This window comes from Bidens hawaiensis, unplaced genomic scaffold, assembly GCF_021521415.1.
Source record: "Bidens hawaiensis isolate Kalapana, Puna unplaced genomic scaffold, B.hawaiensis_p1.1 tig00048526_1, whole genome shotgun sequence".
Taxonomy (NCBI): Eukaryota; Viridiplantae; Streptophyta; class Magnoliopsida; order Asterales; family Asteraceae; genus Bidens; species Bidens hawaiensis.
In genome coordinates, this window is record NW_027498701.1 from 9,887 (window position 1) to 35,818 (window position 25,932).

Consider the following 25,932-nt stretch of genomic DNA (forward strand, 5'->3'; position numbering starts at 1 on the left):
CCTAAAAATGGAATTGAAATATTTAACCAATTTCAATTTTAATTTATAATAGATAATAATGTCATGCATAACAATATAAAAAATATACCAATAATAATAATAATAATAATAATAGTAATAATAATATACGATTTCTAAGATCACGTATACATCTAAAAATTAAATCATTTACCTTAATATCTTAACTTTTTTAAATATCTATATTTTGTAGCATAACAGTAAAAACATGTAAACAAGCGTGCGCGTGCACACACACACAAACACACATATATATATATAATCTAACTACCTTTTATCCCCCGTATTACGACGGGTTGTTTTACATTATTCGTTTATAATATTTATATATTTTTTTGGATTTTAATTTTATTTATTGTAAAAAAGGTTAATAATATACTTAGGATTTGATGATGAAATGGTCTCACAAATAAATGAAATTTTATAACCCGGTATAAAAGCTATCTAGGTTTGTTGAGACCCATGCCCCATTTATTTTTTACTATAAATTGTTTCTTAATTATAAATAATATATTAAAGAAACGGGGTATTATTTTTTTGTATATCCTTATTTTATAGGATTTTTATATCAAACATTTGGGGAGCTTAATTTTTAATTTAATGAGATCTATAACCCGTTTAAGGGTTATTTGGGTTTCGTGAGATCCATACTCGTGAATTCGGTTCAAATGCATGAGAAACCTTTAATTACAAATAAAGTAGTCTGTTGGCTTGAGGGAATGTAGAAAGCAACCAGAAAGCTTTTAAATATTTTGTTTATATATATTTAAGATTTAAAAAATCTTTTCATATGTAAAAATCGGATTTACATAAAAAAAAATTTTTAGGAATTTGTGACTTAATAGCTTATCAACCCAATATTTTGATTCAATATAACAAAATTTGAATTGTTTTTAAAAACTCTATTTAGTTTTTTATATTTGTTTCAAATAATTTATTGTATTAATTTGCACATTGACAAATCCCGTGTAATGCATGGGTTCTAAAGCTAGTATCAATATATCACTAAAGGTCGAATAGATATTTCGAATAACGAAAACCTTAATCACTAATCTGGTTTGTGCCTGAAATCATTTTGCAAGACTTTTGGAATTAAAAAACAAGCAGTTTCTATATCCTAGGGATGTCTCAAACACACAGATAGTTGAAAGTACATTCTCATATCTCAATTGGTTCGGGTCGTTTGTTATATGAGCGAGGCATTTTTTTATTTGTTCTTTTAATTGCAAAACGACAGTGTTTATAATCTTTTCAGTTTTTTCTTTTGCGTTTTTGTCGTATGAGAAAATAAACATTTAATTGCAATAACAAAAAAGTAATAATCTTTAAATAATAAGAAAGGGGAAATGTAAGTGAAAAGTAAAATATAAGTTGAGGCTGTTCAAAAATATTAATAAATAAAAAATAAAAGTTGAGGTTGAATATTCCAAATTTCCAATCCGAGTGACCAATACAATTCAACGCACATTTTTCTACTTTTCAAAACCTAATGGATTGCACTATTTTCTTTTTGAATTTTTGTCCCAAAATAATGGAGTTATGTTATTTGGGCAGACATCTTTCAAGTTTTATGGGGCGTTATAAAAGTATGAACGTTTCTACAATAATGGTATGCATGGTTTGAAGTGTTAAGAGCATTCTCAATCCATTCTTTATTTCTATCTCTATAGTTACACTAAAAACATCATCTTTTCTCTCTCATTTTCAATTAAATAATACTTTTTTTATACTTTTATCATTACATTTTATCTCTCATTCACTCACAACCACTTTCAAAAATATTCAAAAATTATAAAGATGAACAGTGTGTTTCTCTAAATTTAACCATGAACAGTAACATTTTCTCTCTCCTCCTCTCACAACCACTTTTAACCATCTCTAAAAAACGGAGAACCTCCTCACATAATTTGAAGAATCGATTGGGAATGCTCTAATGATTGAAGTATTACAAATGGTTTTACTAAAAAAGGTGATAATGATAATGTGACAGAATGTGAACGTTAAGAAGCATTAACCATTACGTGTACGGCCTTAAGATGTATCTAGCTTTCTCTACTAGACGATTAATCAATAAAGTCCTATGCATTGAAAGTCCATTCGGTTGTGTATATTGGTATCAAATTGTGCGATCCACGGTATTGGGACTTGCAACTAGTATCAGAGTCTCTAGAACCTATTTCTTGACTCGGTTTGATATCAAGGATTCAAGAGATTGAATTGTTATTCTGTTTGTGCTTGTTCGAAGGTCTGTTGCTATTCTTGGTGTGGTTGAAGACGAAAAGCACGAAAGAGGAAGTCAATCTTCTTCTTGATTACCGCGTGTTGGTTAGATTAAGATCTGAAAGAATCTTGTTAAAATTTCAAAAGATTCTGAAATCTCACAATTTTCAGGAGCTTATCTACTCCTACAAGTTCTTGGTTCTCGGTTTTGTTCTCAAGGTCTTCTAGTTCTCGGGGTACAGGTGTTCTCGGCATCATCAAGGTTCTTGGGATTAAACATTTCTCAGTATCTCAGGGTTTTGTTGAGCTGCTTTCGATTTAGACACTGGTTCTCGAGATTGCTTTTGTTTTTGGTAATTTGCTCCAGTTCACGATCTCAAATGGAGGCTAACAATAACACAAGTTCAAATATACCCTTCTTCAAAACTTTGATAAATTGCAATGACAAAAAAGACTTCAAATGGACTAGTGAGGCAGAAGCTGCCTTCCTATCCCTAAAGAAGCATCTAACTTCCTTGCTTGCTCTGGCAGCTCCTCAATTAAGTGGGAGAAGCAGTATCAGTTTATCTATCTGCAAGAAGGGAAGCTATGAGCTCAGTGCTTATTGACGAATGCAACAAAGTCTAAGTTCTAGTGTACTTCATCAGCAAGGCACTAAGAGAAGCCGAGCTTAATTGCACGCCCATTAAGAAGCTAATCCTCGCGCTTGTTCACACAAAGAAAAGTCTAGGAAGGTATTTCCAAGATCACCAAGTGAAGGAAGTCACCTATAAAAATTTGAGCTCTTGTCAAGACCATAACCATAGACAATGTTGGATCCAAACACTACAAGAAATTTGAGTTCTTGTTCACGTGGTTCTTTTGAACTCTAACAATGAAAAGGACCATGGCATGTTTCTTTGGGAAATGCGATGGATAGAATGCTTAACGCTTTTTCTTTTTCTTTTTTTTTTTAATTTATATCTAGACTCTTGTTTATCAGAATATCTTAAATAATCAATGATCATTGTGAACTTCTACTGTTCTACACCACCCCCATGAGCATTAGACTTCATCGGAATGTGAGGGCCAATCTTAGTTAACTTTCATCGTGTTATGATAGATAGCGCCGATCTTAGTTAACTTTCATCGTGTTATCAAAGATACCAAGGATGTTTTCCATCCTTATCTTCCACATTAAAAAATCATCTCTAGATAGTCTTGGAGGCTTGTTGGTAGAGACACTATCATAGTTCTTGACCGTAGACACAATTCAAATATCATGCAAAACTAACTTTTGTAGCCACAAATTTGACATCATGACTTTTTAGATCACCATTTCAGAATATAGTATGTGATACCCCACATCAGGATCGAACTGAAGAGCCTCGGATCGATTAAACTAATAACAATACGTAAATAACAACAATTATAATGAACGAATCTTGTATTATTTATTTGTATTGAAATGGGATGTTTACAATGGTGGTGGCCGGTGGTATTTATACCCACCGGCGGTTACTCTGATGGTTACTCCGGCAAGGGTTGCGATGGTTCGTACATAGGACGCAACCTTTCGTTTATTTTCTAACTAGTTACAATAATACACACAAACTATCTACTAATTACACTTTGTACCCTAACTACACTAACAGAACATTCTAACGGAGTTTATCTATCCTATACTAAACTAACGAAATATTTAACGAAACTTTAACGAGATCGATGATTAACCAACACGAACAATAGGGTTCTAATTTCTAAACACTCAATTAGGTGATAGTGGAATTATAACTTAAATCTTGGTTGCAGTTTAGAATATAGGAACTGAAGAATAACATAATGAAATTGAACAATATACACAATTAATTGATAAACTTGCACTTGAATTGAGAAAATATGTTCGTACGATTATCAATTATATTACAGACATTGCTTGGCTTTTTATAACCCTACTAGACTTTGACACAATTACATACTAGACTCCTAGACTTTACAAATATACATGCCAGACATAAACTATACTTTATAAAATGACTAAAAGACCCTTAATATTTAGTTTATATTTCAGCAATCTCACACTCTATGACTAATTGAAGATGGAACAACCACAATTAAATATGAATTAACATAGTAGAAACCCTTTCAACCTCAATTGTATTGTCAAAGGTATTGTCAATCTCTGAGAAGAGTACACATGAGCTACAAACGTTACAAAACAATGACAAGTTCTAACGAGTGATTGTTCGCTTAAACTAATTATAGGGATGATGATAATGACAAAATCACATGATCATCTTAACTGATCTAGACCATACTCGTCACTTGAAACATTGAATTTGACCGTTGGATGGTAGCTTTAAGTGCGGTAGTAAACACAATAATGCTTGGTAGCAACATTGTTTGTTCAGTATCAACAAGCTTTTGTACTCACTGTAGAAAACTTATCTTCAGTGGAAAACTTTGTCTTTTGGTGCGAACTTTGTCTATTGGTAGCTGACAACACTAAGTTGTTTTGGAGAGTACCGAACCTTATAATTCCCAACAGCATAAGGTTATACAGAACAATGTGGAACTGTAATGATAAGGAAGGCTAAACAATTCATAAGAAAATTATAACACATTGTTTTAGAGAGTTTTTGTTATGAGAGCACCATTAATAATGTCCATCTTTAAAACTGCTTCCTGTGAGCTTAATAACTTGGCTCTCAAGCATTTTGAGAAATCAAGGTAAGATGCATGACAGGTTAAATGGATTGACTCACAGTGGACTGATTGAATGAGCATAAGATACGTACGTATGAGACATTTCTTACATATAACGTAATATTTCATTAGAAATGGAAAAAACAATGAACCTTAAACATGAAACGAGCCTTATACGTAAAAAAAAAGCATATAAAGGAAGATGATATTAAAATACTACCTTTGAAAAACAATGAATCTCAAAGATATCAACTAATTACGTTTCAAGGGATTAAACGTGAAATAGCTGATGATAACAAGTGATTTATTCTTGTTTCGATCTCGCTACTAAACCGAAAATGATTGTCCATTAGCGGATCCATTTCCCAGATTATCATCTCTTCTTGCTTCTGCCCCGCACCTCCCAATGAAGAATGCTGGTTCTTTTGGTTCTGATAGATGCATATTTTCATTTGTAAGCATAGACATAACTTCTGACATGGTTGGTCTATCTATAGCATGATCTTGAACACACAAGAGACCCACATGAATACATTTCATTACTTCACTGTGAGAACATGAATCCTTTAGTACTGGATCCATAAACTCAAAGCCTCTCCCTTCGTTCCATAGTTCCCATGCCTATATAGATTTCAACATTTTTGCCAATGTATAGCTGTAAGTGTTTTCTTACTAGACAAACAATCGTCGATTGAAATCTCTATTTGAATAAAATAACGAAAGCTCACATGTCCTGGAAGGGTGAGAGGGTGCTCCGCATCATAGCTCCCATGATTCATCTTACTGCTTACAATCTCAAGCATCAAAACACCAAAGCTGAAGACATCTGTCTTGGTTGAAACTCGACCTCCAATCATATACTCGGGCGGCATATATCCACTGCATAACAAATCAAATCAAGAAATAGCATTTGGGAGGTTTTGAGGAACTCTTATTAATAAAAGACAATTTATGGGCTCACCGTGTTCCAACAACTCTACTTGTATTTGCTTCATGCTCATTGATCCCAAACAGCTTGGCCATCCCAAAATCTGATATTTTGGGATTCAAAGAGGCATCCAGCAAGATGTTGCTGGCTTTTAAGTCTCTATGGATTACCCTTAGCCTTGAAAACTTATGGAGATATAAAAGTCCTTGAGCTATACCTTCAATGATTAAAAGCGATCCTTCCATCGAAGTAATACTTTCTTCCTAGGATCTATATTATAACCAATCAAATATATCAGAATGAGAACCAAACACATTTATGAAACGTATGCACGTAGTGTGAATTGGATATTACCAAAGAGAAAGAAATCCAAGCTATTGTTAGGCATATACTCATATATGAGGATTTTTTCTTGCTTCTCAATGCAACACCCTAGAAGCCTGACAAGATTAACATGTTGCAGTTTGGCTATGAGTTTACTTTCGTTCATAAACTCCGTGATTCCTTGTCTGGAGCCTCTAGAAAGTCGCTTTACTGCAATCTCTTGTCCATCAACTAATCTTCCCTAAAAAATTCATTGCGGACATGCATGAGATTTACATAAAATTCTTCCAAATAGAATGGCACTGGATGTTTACCTTATAAACTGCTCCAAATCCCCCCTCTCCTAGCTTATTAGTGCTTGAGAAATTGTTTGTGGCAAACAAGATGCTTTTAAAGGGGAAATAATGCAACTCGTTATTCATATTCCTATGTGCTCCTTCATTTTTGTATAAGTGTTTCAGGTGATGCAATAAAAGTATCTGGATTTTCTTGGCTTTTCCTAATTTGTTAACAAAGAAAACTGGTGAAGTATACGTAGAATGTCAAACATTTCATGTAGATGTAAATTCTGACGATGTTAGAGCCGTCTAACAGACCCACTGGTTTAAATATGCAAACAGATGCATTAGACAAGGATTATAATCTTGTCGTTTGTTTTATTTGTATTCGTAGTGTTCTTATGTTTGTAACAAGATAATTTATGTATTATTGTACTTGGGTTAAACACAATCGATTAGCGGTTGTGGTAGTTGTATTTCTGAAAGTTGTATCGAGTAGATTGCTACTGTATTTGAGGTTACATAAAACCATTTTTGTATTTCAATAAATAAATGAGCTGGTGATCACAATTGGTTACCAGGTTCTTTCGATTAACATTTAATATTTAGAACCATACATTTGAAACATACACACTTTGTTTTTGTGAATCTGCTGCCACTCAACAAGATGTATCATAACAATTAACATAGAAATTTTATTCACTTTCAAGATAACCAACTTTACTTGACTAATTGTGTTTATTTTGTAGTACCATGTGAAACTTATATACCTTTAAGATGAAGCTTCTTGTATAAAAAATAGCATGATAAGACTAGAGCTAAAGATCCAACCCCAATGATCAACCAAAACCAGTTCTTCTTCTTTCTCTTTACTGAATATTGTACAAAAAAACAGAGAGAGAGAGAGAGAGAGAGAGAGATTTCAGGCTAAGTGGTAAGGATTTTAAGTTGGAATGCCTTTGTGGTTGTTCAAGTCTATCTAAAATGTTTTTTTTCTTCTCTATCTCCTATTAAATATCTATATTTTCTGTTTAATTTTCATTATTATTGTTGAGAGTGAATCTAAAACTAACGTAAAGGGGAAGCAAAAATAAACAGAGATGAACTTCTAGGATAAATTTTCAATTAACACTAAATGCTAAACCATTACAAGATGTGCCAATTTATGGAGATTATCTATGTAGTATAATTAAGAAGTTTGGTGTCATAAAAGATTTTTTTAAATATTTTATTAGTTTTGTTTTGTCTTTATGTAAACCATTTTGATCTTTAACCGATTATAATATCTTGGTGGGTTGGTTGGTTCTAAGTTTGTTAATGCACACTCTATGCGGGCTCAAGACACATATAAAGTAAAATTTGTTGATATTATATTTTGTTACATAGAGACTCCTCCTTTCTTTGAATATATTTTTTTGGTTTTTTTTTTATTTTTTTTATTATTATATTTGTGTTTTTTGTTTAAATGTGTTAATATAAATATATGTTAATATAAATAAGAGTTTTTGTGCCGCAAGTACCCCATTAGGCCACTTGCCTAAAGACATTTTTCCGGACATCTTTATATTAATTATTATATTTGTGTTTTGTTTCAGAATCAGAATTAGAATTAGAGTAGGATTGAACTGGGGAGGAGAGGATAATTTGCCAATGAACATGAGTGAAGGCTTGTAAGAAGGATCCTGAGGAGTGACGTATAAAGAGCCTAAATCCGTTGTCCCTTGTAATTAATGTAGGATACCTTTAACGGTTGACCAATGGTTGTTTGTTGGAGCGTGCATGAATTAAACACTTGATTAACAGCAAAGAAAATATCTGGTCGAGAGAGAGTGGCATATTGCAAAGCTCCCACAGTTTAACGATACTTCACTAGATCTGGAAGTAGAGGACTGTCATCGATGGTTAGTACTTGAGAGGTACTCATGGAGAACTTACTGGTTTGCAATTATATACACCTGAACGATGAAGGACATCTAAAATGTATTTTCGTTGTGATAAAATAATATCCTTGTTATGATGAATCACCTCAATTCCCAAAAAAATAGTTGAGTTGGCCAACATATTTTATTGCAAAGATGGAACTCAGGCGATGAACATTACTACTTAACTCTATTGTTGTTGGTAATGATGATGTCGTCCACGTACAACGATAAAAACAAGTGTACAACTAGAGTTAAGTATCATCAGTGAGGGATCAGTTTTGGATCCACAAAAACCAAGTTGATAGAGAACTATCGACAAGCGGTTAAACCAGGCCCGTGGAGCTTGCTTAAGCCCTTAAGAGATTTGTGAAGGAGAAACATGTGATTAAGTTTGCTTGGATCAATGAAACTAGGTTGTTGTTCCTTCCAAGTCACAACCATGTAAAAAGGCATTTTGCACTTCTAGACCAGTTTCTTGGCACAACAAGAGACAAGAGTACCCGAATAGTGGTGGCTTTGATCACATGGCTGAACGTCTCATGGTAGTTAATGCCAGGTTGTTGAGTAAAGCCTTTGGCAGCGAGCTGTGCTTTATAGCGGGTAACTTTTCCCTGTGGATCCTCCTTTAACATATAAACCCACTTACAATCAATAATATTAGTATTGTTGATAGGTGGGACTAACGACCATGTTCCATTCTTATGAAGCACATCAAACTCTTCAGTCATGGCATGACGCCACTCTAGTGACTTGTTGGCAACAACAAAGGAAGTAGGTTCGATAGTAGGAGAAGAATGAGTAGTGGAGAAAGTAGAGGGATTATAGGGAATGATTTTTTTAGGGTTTTGTCAAAGGTGGGATGGCCGAGGCCAGGGGGCGGTGTAGGATTAGAATGTTGTGAGGGAGAGGAATATGTGTTTTGAGGACCAGAAGTATTTGATGGAGATGATGGTGGTGATTATGGTGGTGTAGGTGATGTGGAGGTAATAGGTATTTGTGTGGAAGGAAATGAACTAGCATGAGATGTAGGATTAGGTGGGTCGATTTGGGTAGGTTCATGACAAGGGTTTGGAACTGGTGAGGGGTAAATATAAATATACGGGGAAGTTGAAGGAGGTTGCGGTTGAGAAATAAGGGTTTGAAATGGGAAGACTTGTTGATTAAAACGGACATGTCTCACGATATATATCCGTTCGGTAATTGGATCTAAGCAACGATAACCATGATGAGTGGGACTATACTCAAGAAAAACACACGAGCAAAACTCCATTTTATGATAGTTATATGGTCGAATGTAGGGAAAGAATTGACACCCGAAGACACGAAGAAATGAATAATCTGGTTTGGGGTAGCCGATTAATGAGATAAATAGCAGTTTCAAAGGCAAAATGCCAAAATCGTTGTATAATATGAGAATGGGCAAGAAGAGCAAGCCCAGTTTCCACAACGTGATGATTACGCCGCTCAACAATTCCGGTTTGTTCACTAGTATAGGGACATGAGCGTCGATGAATAATTCCAAGTTTCGTGAAGAAGGGAGAAAGGTTACGAAACTCCCCTCCACAATCGGTTTGAAAACTTTTTAGTTTAGTGTTAAATTGCCATTCCACCATTGTTACAAAATGTGTAAATGTGGTGTATGTATCGGATTTTTGTACAAGGGGATAATACCACATATAACGGGAGTGATGATCAACACAAAACGAAAAAACCAATGCCTGCCAAAAGATACAGTAGGTGAGGGGCCCCAAACATCACAATATATTAAATCCAAAAAATTAGTACTTTAAAACTTAGAGTTATTCAAAGAAAGTTTGGAAGAATTTCCTAACTGACAAGGGAAGAACATAATTTTGTAGAAACTAGTAAAGAACAATGTGAAATAACATAATGAAAGACACATTCATGTGGATGTCCAAGACGTTGATGCCAGACAGTTGAGGAAGCTTTTGTGGCTGTGAAGACCTGCTTAGAATTGTTTTTAGTTGAGGAAGCTCGATGGAGTATAGACCATTTTCGCTTGGACCCATAAGAAGAATATTGTGTGAATGCTCGTCCTTCACAACAAAGAAAGAAACATGAAACTCAAAATAAAAATTATTATCAATAGATAATAGCTTCTTCTGAATTGCGGAACGTGAAGAATATCACAAAGATTAAATATTTTGTTGGGTGAAAAAAATTAAGATGAACTGATGTGAAGAATAGGTAAAGTCTTACTGCCACCAACTTGTAGGGACACTACCTTGGTAGACTTCAGAGTTGTCAAGGTTTGATAAGTCAGGAGTAGCATGGTTGTTAGCACTAGTTCGGGCAACCAGGTGGATCCTGTTGTTGAACCAGAATTTGATAGATTTGCAAAATTGGCTTGAGGTCTAAACCGAGTAGAAGTAGATTGGGTCGGGCATTTAGATGGTAGATGGCCAATACCACAACGGTTACAGTGGCCAAACACCAGATTCTGAGTTGATGTCCAAGCAAACTGCAGTAGATGGAGCTTGATTGTTATCATGGTTTCGGTTATTGTGATTACCACGGTTGCTTTGAGAATTACTCGGACGATTGTCTCTGTTGTTTGATGGCCGATCGGCATAAAACAACTATGGGTTCAGATTGGATGAAGTAGTAGGGTTTAACTGATAACCCAACTGTGATGTCAACTGTTGCAATTTATTTAGTTGTGGTTGGATGATATTAGGATTACCAGTAGTGGCAGCAAAGGCTTGTGGTGTTGGGACAAAAAGGTTAGTATTAGGTTTGTTAACCATGTAATCAGGGTCAGACAAGAGACCATGCAACTCGTTGAAGGTTATTGGTGGGTAACAGCCCACGAGAGTGGACTTTAAACTGATGTATTCATCTCGTAATCCAGAGATGGTGAGCATAACAAGGTCTTTATCCTTCATTGGTTCGCCAATATTGGCTAAAGCAGAAGCATTTTCCATAACATTGGTTAAATAAGTGATAGGGGTTTCATCACCCTTCATCATTATTCGGAACAATTGTGTTTTCAATGTATGTTCACGAGAGGTTGTGTGTGGTGCATATGCACGTTATCTCTAAAAGTCGTACCTTGAACATGTTGAGAGGATGCTTCAGAGATGGTGGATAGGATGATCATTCGGACATGAGCATCGTTGGCTATCCACTAGGAATAACTTGGGTTATCAGTAGTTGAAGATTCACCTGGTTTATCTGGTTGAATTGAAATCTTTGCTTCAAGGCAGGGTATGGTAACATCAACATAATCAAACAGATTATTGGTGATGAGAAAAGGCTCGATCATCGCCTTCCAATACCCATAGTTTGTTGGGCAGAGGGCGAAGGCGAATTTGAGAGTATTATGAATAGTTTTCTCTGTTGTTGTAAAGGCAGCAATTGCAGCCACGGCAGTTTCTTGGTTAGAAAAAAAAACAGAGGTAAGGGAAGATGGGGCTGTTGAGTTACCTTAGCTGTGATACCTTATTTGACCAATGAAAGGTTGTTGTTTATTGAATGAATTTATAGAGCAACATATTACCTTTGAACCCTCTACTATAATAAATACAAAATACATGGTTTAACATTAACTATCTCTAACGGCTGCCCAAATCCGGTGACCAAGTTATTAGGATAAGTTAGGTTATGTGGTTGTCTGAACTTTGAAATTCATGCTCTACACCTAATAAAGTAAAAGTAACATATAGTGCCAAGAATGATTTTTTCCCCTCAAGAAAAACAAATAAATGAAATCCAAGCATGTGCAAATAAGATTTTAATGCCGTTGCATTGTTGCTTGAATTTCTTCACATAATACTGCAGGTAATCTTATCACTATATTTGCAGCAAAAATGGTACAATAAAGAGTAATAAAATTCCTAACCTCGATCACGAAAGGTATAATATTCTTTGTCTCTTTCTATTTCTACAAGATTGTGTAACATTTGACCATACGTCTTGCAGCCTGTCCTGTTTTTGGTTGCATAAGAATAAGCAATGCAAGAACAATTGTTCCAGCATAATATCTTGCATTCATATAGAGTCAAGTTTTGGCTTTCATGATACTCATACTCATCCGCAAACACATTACTCATAGTTGGGAAGTGAAAGTCTAGCCCCATATAATAGATATAATTTTCCCAGCATTTTAACATTTCCAACTTGCTTCCAGCATAAACAGGACTACTTGTCAAGGCACAGAAGAGGCCTGTCGCAGGCATTGAATTTTCAAGGTCACCGGATTCAGACATCCTCAAAGCCGGAAATGTATCATATGATCTTGTTAAAAATGTGAAAGACTGCTCAGACTCGCTAGAAACATAATACAACCGGACATCTGTACCAAAAGACAGTTTATTTGTACTATTGAATTCGCCATTGAACCAAGGCCCACTCAGTTGATGGATATTTCCTCCCTTTAGGATGACCATCTGACCTGTGTAATTTGGATCTACTGCTAATGTAAACGATCCACGAACCGGCAGTGTTTCACTCTCCCAGGAAGTCAGTGACCATCTATGACCAGTCATGAGATTAATTCCAAGTTTCATACCAGGTAGAAGTGTGTCTGTTGGATGATCAAAGCTCTGCCATAAAATCCTCTTAACAGATCTGTCTTGATATAGTTCTTGAAGCACCAAATTTCCCGTATCCAAGAGTTTAGCACTTACGTTGCGTGGTACTAATGGATCAGGACTGAAGAGATCAAGAACAGTGCCCACGCTTGATAAAATGCTGAACTTTCCATGGCTATCTATGATGAGCTTGCCATATATATCCGGGATCGGACTGTTTCTGTTAGCTACCCAAACTGCCTTATTACGGTATATGTATGGATAACGATATTCTTTTTTGTTGTTGTTCTTGTAGAATATCCCTAAATAAGGGCTCACTATAGTGTCAAAGCTAAACAACTTCAAATTGAAGACCTTGTTTGATGATATCAATTCATCCCAGTCCTTGAGTTCTTGACCTTGTTGTAATGTATCTGTTTCTGAGTAGCAAGGTTTTCTAAGGAAAACAAAAACTAATATGAGGAAGAGAAATATGCTTCTATTTGCCATTGTTTCAGGATAGACAAAATGCCTAGTATGACTTATGAGGAGTGATATTAATGGGACGATATAGAAAATCTTGGCAACTTTCCTTGACTTACAGTATGTTTTACGTTGTACTTAGTCAACAATAATAGAAATATATATCCTTTTTCTTGATGATATGATCATAGGTCCTTGTTTTTCTATCCACCCACTCTTTACCAGCTTATTTTTTCTTGGTCTTCCTATTGGGGCCAACGCGTCGTTTAAATTTAACTAGTTGTGAGGACCCGCATGTTGAAATTTAACTAGTTATGAGTCCTATAAAAATGTATTCCAAGAACGTAAAAAGTAAGATTTACAAGCTATATTTGTAGCTCAAGGGTTAATATGTTGCCTACATTTATGAGCCTTGCAACATGTTTAATGTCTTTTAGATTTTGTCTCTAGATTTGAAAAGGTACATAGTGCATGGATCTAACCTTTTTTTCGGTCTTACTTCAAAAAGAACTATTCAGTAACTTCAAAAATAAAAAAATTCCTGGAGCCCACGTAACAGTTTGAGAAAAACCTCACTAATGACGACCTGACCAACACAATTAAATTGCCCAGTGCCGGAATGCCAAGGAAGTTGATGACCGGATGACAGGGGAGCCGGCTATGTGACAGAGATATTTTTGCTATTTAATATGGAGGAAATACTTCTAAGTTTAGGTCCTGTTCGTTTCAAGGATTTGAAAAGAATTCTAAGGAATTGGATTGTAAATCTCATGAATTGATATGTTCGTTTCATTAAATGAAAGAATGAGAATGGAAACTAAATCCCATCAAATCCCACATTTCAAGTGATTTTAAAATCTCACCTATTTTATAAGGATTGTTATGGAAAGTAAAAACTCCTCCAAAAAAAATTCGAAAAAATTAATAAAAATATCATAACTCAAAATATAAATCAAAAACGAAAAATGTGAAAAAACTAAAATGTTTCCGCCGTTTCCCTCATTCTTCAAAAAAAAAATTCCAATTCCAATTCCAATACATATTAACCAACCAAACACATGATAAGGATTCTCAAACATTCAATTCAATTCCAATTCCAATTCCAAATCCTTTAAAAAAAAGTCCGTGAAACGAACGCGTCCTAAGTATAATGTAATAATATTCATTTTATAGCTTGTTCTCACATATTTCTAGTGTTTCTTTTTGCAAGATCTTCAAGTATGTTTAAGTAAATACCGACGGAAACAATTAGTACGTAATAATCTGTCACTGAGGTAATTTTTCTAGGAGTGTGATATATTTGCTTGTTATATAAGCTTCGCTCATGCAAAAATATGAAGTACATATTTTACGAGATCCTTAAATAAAACGCAAATGTATTTTTGAGCAGGGCCGGCTTAATGATTTTAGGGCCTAATTCGAAATGAGATTTTATGGGCCTTTTATGGCAATTGCTTTAAAAAAACAAAAACAAAAATGTTAATAATGAGTCTCAAACTCATGACCTACAAGTTGACAAGCCACAAGCTTACCACGAGACCAATGGAAATATTTGTTTCTAAACTGCTGATTATATAGCTATATATAATGCTTTTCTTTGATTTGGATGCCTTAACTAAGTGTGAGCCTAAAGCCCTATCTTTATTTCGCTGGCCCACGGGCCGCCCTGTTTTTTTGTTTTGTTTTGGTTCTGGTATCATAACGAATGTGAAACCGACCGAATTCGTGTGGACTCACCGAGTTTTGTTTTAGTTTCATTACCGTAGAAAAAGTAATGAAAACCGACTAAATGTCGTATTTATTTTGTTTTTGTTCTGATATGATAACAAACGTGACGAAAACCAACCGAATTTGTGTATACTTGCCGTATCAACGCCTTAGATCAATAACGGTCGGCTTTTACCTTACCGAGACCACCCCATTGGTCCACCTCAATTTTATATTTTTTGTTTCAATTTTGGTTATAGTTTCGGTACAATAACGCACGTAACCGAAACCTACCAAATTCGTATCGACTTACTGCCCCAACGCTTGGGACCTACAATGCTTAGCTATTACTGACCTGCTCTGACGCAACACACGGTGTGAAACGCTAGTTGTATATAAAAAGAGAAGTATTCGGGTCATTCTATCATTGTATATTGGTTTTTAGTGATCCCAACTATTGCCTTTTGGTCACTGCTGGTCACAACTAATGAATTGGCTACAAATGGTCCCAACTTTTAAAGTATTTGTTCCTAATGGTTCGCGACTAACAGAATCCTAACGTCGTTAGTTTTAAGTCGCCGGAAAAACGGTTTTGGCCGGAAAAGTCAATTTGCTTTCCCGAAAACTCAACATTTTCGTCCCAAACATTTCGGTATCTTCGTATGAGACCTTTAGGAACCATTTTCTAGTAAAAGCCCCAATTAACCATTTTCTAGTAAAAGCCCCAATTATTGAGGTAGCCGGAAACCTTAGAACCATCTTCGGAATCGGTTGATGGTGCTCAAGTGGTGGTAGTTGGTTAGCGGTGAGTCAATTGACGGTGGTTGCGGTGTTCAGGTGGTGTTTTCGGGCAACAAATTTGAATTTTCCGGCCAAAAATGTTTTCCCGACGACCTGAAACTAACGGCGTTAGGATTCTGTTAGTCGCGGACCATTAGGAACAAATACTTTAAAAGTTGGGACTATCAGTAGCCAATTCATTAGTTGAGACCAGCAATGACCAAAAAGAAATAGTTCGGACCATTAAAAACCAATATACCTTCTATCAAATAGGACGTGCTGAAGGACTTTGTAAAATTTGAAGAAGCTAGTGAAACTAGTTGCAGCTAGAAAATCTGGAGGCTAAATTGGAATTCTAGATTTCTTTATACTCTATGACAAAATTATATAGGTTTATTGGATTTAATAATACGAACAAAATGTTACTTGCCGATAATAATATCAACTGAGTTTATCGGCACACATAATCCCAAATTAAAAAAAAATTGTTCACAATGGTCCCCCATTGAAAAAAAAAACTAACAGCGTTAACTATTTACCGAATTTCAAACTAATTTTTAGGGCTTTTGATCAGAAGGATGATATGACTCGATTGATGTAAAACTTAGTTCGAAACAGTGACTCATCGAGTTCCTCTCAGTTCGTCATCAGATTGTTGGGATAAAGGTGGGTTTAAGACTCGCACGCACCGCTCGAAACGACTTAATTAGTGCTTCAAATCAGGTGTTTGAACTTCCAATTAACAAAATTAAGCTGTTCAAAGCATCGTTTCGAGCTAAGTTTTCCATCAATCCACTCATATCATCATTCCGATCAAAAGACCTAAAAATCAGTTTTAAATTTAGAAAAAAGTTAACTTCGTTATGTTTTTTTAACGGAGGACCACTATGAGCCAATATATTTAAATTTGGGACCCGTGACGATAAACTTAGTTAGGATTATTATCGGCCAATAACATTTTATTAGAATTATTAAAATCCAGGAAACCAATTATATAATGCGTTCTATTCACGTGTTACCATCACCCACCACCGGTAAAAAGAAACAAAGTTTATAGAGTTAAAACGTATGTTGAAGTAAAAATAGAGAAATGAAAAATGTTGTACTTTAAATAAAATTTAAGTATTTTGAAAGAGAACCGCAAAAAATTTGTTGACCAGATTAATAAATATAGGTAAAAGATAAGATTACTCTCACACGATTTGCACATGTCATTAACCTAGAAAAACTAACAATATTAAAAGTTCAGGATGGGTCTTCAAAGTGCCATGTAAGAATATTCACGAACAGATCTACCCTACGATGCTATGAACGAAAATCATAACAAAGTGAAAAACACGAAAACTTCTCTTTAATCTCCTCGTTTATTCATCGATAGCAGTAACATGTACAAAAGATATGACAAAGTAAAGTTCAGGTGCAACATGGACAAACTCAACCAGAAGGTCAAAAAGACAAATGAACATAAAGACCAAAAAACCTATTTATAGGCACACTTGAGACTTATGCGGTGCATATGTTATGTGGCGCACAACTTATGCGCCGCATATCTTATGCACCACATAAGTTTCTTTGTGTTTAGACATTAACGTACAATTCATTCCTAACTCACATGCTATCTTGACCCAACAACACAAGACCTAAGTACTAGACATTTTATGCTCTTACATACTCCCCCTTGAATAGTACTTGTCTTGTATCATTTAAGCAAATAGACATTTCGTGCTTCAACAAACTCCCCTTGGATATTGCTTAGATTTAGGTCACCCAACAACTCAATCATCAAGATATAAGGCCCCTTTGACATTATGCTTTCCCGATCGTCTTTAAATGATTTGACTTTTTAAGGCTAAGTCTTCAAATGATTTGACTTTTAAGTCTATTCACGTTTTAAATCAAGTCTTGTATCTTTCATGAGTCCAAAACAATCTTCAATCTACTGCTATCTCATCTCATTTCCCATATCCACTCATGATGAATCCCCAAATACATTTTGATTATATTTTTAAGCTCATTGTATTTAATCCATCAATCCTCATCAAATCACATGGGAAGACCAACACACATTTAATCCCATATCTTCTCTCCAAATTCAAGATCTTAAATACTCAAAATACAAGCATTTATAGCTTGTAAATGACGATAACGTGTATGTTCATATATCAACGTGTAAGTCTTGTATGCAACGCATAAGCATGTATGAACCAAATGATCTTACAAGTAGGTAAGTACTTATACTTTGACATTTCAACGTGCACGTTATACGGAGAGGATACGGCATGAAGATTTAATAATTAATATACCGTATATGTTGTAATGGTACTTATGCGGCGCATAAGTTGGCAATTAACGTTTTTGACAAAATTTTGTGGGAAAACAATGATGAAATGATATGATTTTTTAGTATGTTGTTCAACACCAAGTATATGATAATATGTGAAGTTTTGGTGAGGTTTGAACGGTTACATCTTCTGGAATGATAAAAAAATGTATATAAAAGAAAGGTTTTTTAGCTTTTCTAGGTAGATCATGAGTCACAAGGCTCTAATACCAATTAAAAGTCCAGGATAGGTATTCATAGTGACGTGTAAGAACATCAAAGAACATATCTACCCTACGATGCTATGAGTAGAAATCATAATAAAGTGAAAAACAAGAAAACTTCTCTTTAATCTCCTCGTTTATTCATCGATAGCAGTGACAGGTACAAAATATATGACAAAGTAAAGCTCATGTATAACATGGACCAACTCAATGTCAGAAGGATAAATGAACACAAAGACCAAGAAACCTATTTATAGGCACACTTGGGATTTATGCGGTGCATATGTTATGCAGTGCATAACTTATGCGCCGCATATCTTATGCGCAACATAAGTTTCTCTGTGTGACATTAATGCACAATTCATTCCTAACTCAAATGCTATCTTAACCTAACAACACAAGATCTAAGTACTAGACATTTCATACTCTTACGTATACACTTAACCTTGGTACTATTACAGTCTTGAAAACAATATTGTTTATGTGAATATTTTAAATGAAGTGTTATTATCCAAATGTATAGTCGGTAATTATATTTATGATTATGACATGCAGCTCTATGTGTTTGCTATGTGTATTTATATCTATGGCATTCAAAGTCTAATACGTCTTGTTTGCATATTATAAAATATACTCGTCTACATATTAAAAGTGTGATAAATTCATCATACATTTCTTATAAATATTAGTAAACTATGATATTTGAAATATATATAATATTTAAAAATTAAATTTCATTATATTTACTATGTCTGAGTACTCCTCGAGTACTCCAAGTACATCCAACTCTTCAGTCAACCGTCTATAACCCGCCTAAAGAATTTTGCAACATTGCCCATAACATCCGGTGAAAAAAGAATTTTTTTTTTTAAATTGACGGATGTCACAATAAAGGGAAAATTCCCAAAATAGCCCATTTTAGATAGAGAGTCCCCAAAATAGCCCTTTTTTCTTCAAAATCTTTTAGAATTTGGACTGACAATACGCTTTGGGAAAAGATAAAAATAAAGAATGAGCAGGCCAAATTTCGAAAGAAAGTCAGGTAGGAGACGAGATTTCGGGAAATAATGAAGGTAAAGTATAAATTATTTTGTAATCTTGGAGCAAAAGTTCAGATTTTTCCAAATCTTTTTTATTCAAAAAACCGTCTTGAGAGACTGTTTTTTTTTGTTTCCTACATTTCCCGTCCATATTTTCAAATTCTTGAAAAAAAATATTTTGAAATCTCGTCTTGAGAGACGCATTTAGGATGAATTTGTTCTTAACAGACGAGATTTTTTAGTTTCCTACCTTTCACGTCCAAATTTTATAATTTAATACGGATTTTCTTTCTTATCAATCATTAACATTTCTTCATCATCGGTTGATCTTGTAGCCGGCCAAATGACGAGGTTTAAAAGGGGAGATCGTGTGGAAGTTAAGGATTTGGGTTCCGGGTTCATTAGTTCCTACTACCATTGTATCTGCCTCTAGTTACGAGTGATTTAGCCTAGCATCTCCAATCTTGTTTATGCTGATTCTTGCAAACTCCGTATCAACCAACAACAGCAAAGCAGACAAATTCCAGCCCTCTTACCAAAAAACTCCGGTCCAAGAAACAGAATCCCGTTCGTAATGCCTATTATACCCACTCGATTAAACTCATTTTGTGGGCTTCATCAGACTAACTCCAGCCCACGTAACCTTCTGAGTTCTCCTGTGGGGCGTGGACTGCTACACTATGTCCCCATACTTAATCATGAACCAAAATGTTAATTCATCTTTATTGGCTTTTCTTTGAAGTCCACGTGACTTTTACTTTGTTCATTGTGATAGTCCATATTCTAATTCGTTCTCCACTTTCATTTAAGCTACTAAAACAATACACGCTAATTGTTTCAAAACAATAATAAAGTCCATGTAAAGGTGTTACACATGTTTTTTACTCCAGTTTTTCATTACTAGACAATGTTTTGGAAACAAATAATAAATGGATCAAAGAGGAAAAATCCAAGGCCCTTTTTTCTTTAACTTAGTTGTGTAAATGGTTCAATAACTTCCCTCTGGATTTAAAAATACTGAGAACGTTAAAAAAGCAGAAAAAAATAGTATTCTTTTAACCGATGCTCTGTAGCGGCGAGTTATAGTTAGGATCTGTATCGATAGAAGTGTTTAGCTATCGACAGACCATGCAGGAGTTTGAAGTTGCAAGATGACGGTTAGGCCACTTTGCATAGGTGGTTTAGTGCAGCGGGTTTTCAAATCGTTCATGGGAGTTTGTTATCGTCTCCCTCCCTTTGGACTATCATTTTCAGGGCCGTCTCTAGGGACATCGAAATGATGCTATGTTTTTAGACCCTCACTTTCTAAGGCCTACAATTTTTAGAACAAAATTAGTAATTATGCGTTTGTAATTTGGGATTTGGATTAATGTGTGTGATTTGAGCGGCGTTTAATGGAATTAGGTCTAGAAAGGCGGGGAGGAATTGCGATAATGATGGCAACATTTTGATTCATTTGGAGTGAAAGCAATATAATTTTTTTTACAACAAGACCTTATTTTTAAATATCGTTCTAGACCACCAAAATTGTTGGGCCGGCCTTAATTGTTTTTGTTTCGTTTCACGTGGTTAGTTTTGATGTGCTTATCTTTTCTAGTCTTGTACTTGCTGAGAGTATTTTTTTGAGTAGGTTTGCAATTTTGTCCCGCTATATTTATTATCTTGGTTTATTTAATTTACTAGCTTTAGAGCCCGTGTAACACACGATATAATTTAAATAAAGTTATAAATAAAGCAAATAAGTACATACTGTATATAAAAAATGACTACAACTGTGCTTATATCTATACTATGTGTAAATAAATTGATTTTATTTATATCATAAAATGATTTTTTTTAAATGAACTTCATAAATAATAATAATAACAACAACAACACAAGTACAAAAACATACATGAGAACGGTCCATCTATTGGAACTTTGATTCTCGGTATCACACACACACATGCACACATATATATAAATAATTGAAAGAATTTTGGTTATGAACTAATTAAAAAAAAGACTTTACATATAATAATAGTTATGAGTTACACCATGAAAATGATTTTTATAATTTTGATGGGGCTTCTCGACTTTGCCATAATGACAACACATAAAAATAACACGTTAACCTGTTCAATTTTGTGAATGTTTTGCTTCACTTGAACATAATTTTGCATGGCATGTTTCACACACCATTTTAATCACCATTAAAGGAAAAGTCAATATTGACACAAATGTTTTAAATTTGATAAAAGTTAGAAGCATTAATAGGCCTGGAGGTAGCATGTCGAAAATGTTCGCCGTCTTTTCTTATATTTTAATAGTTGTGAGAAAAATAGTCAATTTGCCAAATCCCGAATATTTTCATTATTTCCAAAAATGTCATTGAAAATAAATTCGAAACCTAAATCACGTTTAAAATTCTAACTTTCATTTGTTTGATATTTTCAAGTCTTTGACCCGTAAAAAATTTGATAATAAATCTACTTGCATTCTCAAACGTTTAAAAATACTCATATTACCACTTTTTGATCGTAACAAATTTTGAGCCAAATGTAGTTAACTTGTACCACACAATCTATTTAGGAACTTTTGACCCGTAACAATCAAATTTAAGTTCCACAAAAAAACCTGAAACAACCATTGATAAAAAAAACCGAGAAATTGACTATGATAAACTTTATTATATATGAAAGTGAATGACATATATTATTATATTTTAACATATATGTATTTTAGTAATTTAACTGAAAAAATAAATGGATATATTTAAAGCATATATTTATAATTTATACGAATATTTATTTTTATAAAAATGTATAGTATATATAATAAAATACATTTTATAGAAAAATGAATAATTTAATCATGTTATAAATATAATATAAATAGAGTGTAAAAGAAAAAGTAAATAATTATCTATGACATAGTTATCAGTTTGGAGGAAAAAAAATCATAAAGTTAACCACAAACTAGCATGTGGCTACAGGTATTTTACTTTATTATAATTGATATATTTAAATAAAATTTTTGTAGTTAGAAAAGAAAAAGATGCTAATCAACGTCCAATCAACTTGTAATAAATCAAAGAGAAGATTAATGAATGTCACCTCAAAACACCTAACGGAATTTATGACCCAACTACTTTTCCCATCAATAATGAAAGTGTGTTAATATATTTTATTGAAAGGTAGATATAATAGTAACCGGTTATAAAAAGGGTTCAATAGTTCATTAAGAATTTCGGTTACCATTCAGGCATATCAATAAAAAAGCTGCATCAAGCATGCATTGTTTGTATGTTTTGCATAAAATTTTGATTTAGTAGTGTTTGAAAATTGAAACTACCCCAATACCTGTTTTTTTAAAACAGGATGTTAACCGTTTATATTAATTTTGATGTCTCAGGTCTTAGTCATCCAAAAACATCATTAAAGAGGAATCCCATTCAAGTAAGAAAACCTTATTGAGTCAAGTTTACCCGCATGTCATTGGACCGATGCAAATTTGATCAATACACAACTAGTGTCCTTTCTGTATTATCTAATATCATGATGCTAAACTCCATCCTTGTACCAACAACCGCAAACATATTATTCTAACATCTTACCTACCGCTTGGTTGTTACGTATTTTTGGTGTGGTTCTTTGTGTTTGAGACCCACCGCTTGTTGCTTGTTCTCCTTCCTAATTTGGTTTGAGTTTAGTAATGCTTAAGGGTTATCTTTTATATCTTAACTCTCGAAATATATAAACCTTACTTTTTCCATATATTTATATTTGTTAAAATGTAAATTACTGTTTGTTAGAGCATTCTCAATCTATCCTCTAAAATTATGTGAGGAGAGTTTGTAAATTATAGGGTGAGGTTGTGAGTGTAAATTATAGAGTGAAGAGAGAAAATGTAGTGATTTTCTGTAAATTTGAGAAAAAGGTAGTGATTTTTTGTAAATTATAGGGTGAAGAGAGAAAACTGTAATGATAAAGGTATAAAAAAGTATTATTTAATTGAATAGAAGAGAAAAATGTATTGTTTTTTAGTGTAATTATAAAATTAGGAATGGGGAACCGGCTGCGAATGCTCTTAGCAACAAAAATGGGTTGATTAAAATAAGGGATTGAGTGACCGACAAGAAGACATTATGGTTTCTCATGGGCCGGTGCTAAAAGGTGGATGCCATAATCATCTAATCATGGTCCCAACAACGATGTCGTTTCTAGAACAAATAAATTGAACAGAATGAATCCCTTTCCTGTAAGAATAAAAATTAATCTAATCAGTGACGAAGTTTGGACGAAAATATAAAGGGGCCAAACGAAAATGCGTAAGGCTTTTGATAAACGGAGGGGGGCGAGTTTATATTTTCGGACGAAAACGGGTAAATTTACAATGCGTATAAAATTTTTCGGACAAAGATCGGGTGAATTTACACAACTTGCCCTAACAATGTTTCGCTGATGAATCTAACCATGAAAGTTGAAACATAATTTTAAAAGATTAACTAAAATATATTTGAGTATAGGATGGAGTACAAGATTATTTATTAAAACTTTGTTTGGGCATATTGTATTAGATAATATAATCTTAGAAAATATCTCAAGTAACATGCTGAAATAGTTAGAAACTTATAAAATTAATAAACTTGTAACTAGATTGTAGTTAATTATTTGATATTTTATATTGGTTTTGATGTGAGTTTAAAAGCATTCTCATTAGATGCCTCATATCAATCTAACAAAAAAAGAAAATATAATTTACGGTTTTTATCTAAATATATACAATTCATCGTATTTTTCAGAATAAAAATTAAATTTACAGATTCATTATTTATCATTCATATGTTTGTGAGTGCCTATAATAAGGCCCCAACCAATCACCATACAAGGATACAAGGCTGAACTTTTTTTTTTTTTTGGTAACGACCAACTAAGTAACGCCGAGTACTCCGTACGATACCCCCATTAGCTAAAGGTATCCCGAGCCGGCTACGAGTCCGGACGGACAGAGCCACTAGCGGTCCACCTACTGAGGAATTCCCCGGATAAAACCCGACCCCCACGCCCGCCAAACGTGTAACGCCCTAGTTACGATAATAAATAAATAAATAAATACGATATCGCGAGTTTTTTACATGACGTCATTAAAATCAATTAAATATTTTAAGAAAATGGGTAAGGCTAAGAGAGATTAATGGACTTGACTGTGATTTGGGCTTCAAAGCCTTTGGGCTTTGCCTATTTAAACCCCTAAACCCTAATTTGCATCCTTATCCTCATCATTCCATCATCATTCTCCAATCATTATCACAACCATACACACACAAACCCCTTTACACAACATTCAATCCAAGATTTTAAGAGATTTGTTTAAGGTTTCAAACAAGCCGAATCTAAGTAAATCCGTAAGGTATGAATGTACTAGAACCGTTTATGTTCGTTCTTATCTTGTTTCATTTCTTTTAGAATCCATGAGCAAACTTGAAAGTGTAAAACCAACATGAGCCATGAAACCGACATAAACGAACCCGATTCGGCAAGCTTCAATAGAATCAAATAATAATAATTAAACTAATGATAAACTTTAATAATAATAATATTAACAATAATAATTATAATATCAATAAAGTATAACTTAGACGCGAGAACTTAAACGAAACCCGAACCCAAAATCCGACTCGTTTAGAGACCCGTGACCCGCCCCAAATAAAGGAGTGTGAGTTGAGGGTGAACCAAATACAGTATCCCACTTGTTAAAGAAACGAAAATATTAATGGAGTTAAGTATGGACCCGACACGACCCGAACTCGCATAAGGAAACATAAACTTGTAAACGCATTGGGAACGTGAATTAAGAATAATGAAGTGAATATAATATAAATATATAATAAAAATAAATAAGGTTAAGAATATTAAATTAATATGAACGGTTTAAGAAGGTTACCTGTCGGTTCGGTTAACTTGAAAGTTAACCCCGTTAACTTAATAAATGAATAACAAGAGATTATAGAGGATTAATATATGTCCGTTATGAACAGTTAGTCGGACTCAGCTGAAGAAAGGCATTACTATTAATTCGGAGAGGAACTGTCTACAGGTGAGTTCTAGTCCCCTGTTTTCCTTTAAACGTTTTTGGGGCTGTATGCATACTCGTATGTGAAAGAATATATATATGTGACTGTAGTTAATGACATATATCTTGTAAGAACGAGTTTATATTTAATTTATTAACATATATATTTGAATGTTTGAATGATAGCTAGAATAGAAAGAGTTAAGGATCAGATCCTACTATGCTTGCTTAGAATGTTAGATGAACATCAATGAGTATGGATGCTATGTATAGAAGAATTTGTATAGGTTCATGCGTAGAGCCTTCGGGCCTCAAGCGTGCACAATAAGTTAGGATGGCAAATCCCTCTAACTTTACATGGATCGGTTACGAGCAAGGATAGGAGGCTCGGTTACGAGCAAGGATAGGAGGCTCGGT

At 34.1% G+C, this 25,932-nt stretch overlaps 1 pseudogene; it reads right to left on the minus strand.

Annotated features, from left to right (window-relative positions):
- Positions 1 to 5,250: 5,250 nt before the first annotated feature.
- Positions 5,251 to 13,450, minus strand: LOC143597565 (G-type lectin S-receptor-like serine/threonine-protein kinase CES101; annotated as a pseudogene).
- Between the last annotated feature and the right edge of the window lie 12,482 nt (positions 13,451 to 25,932).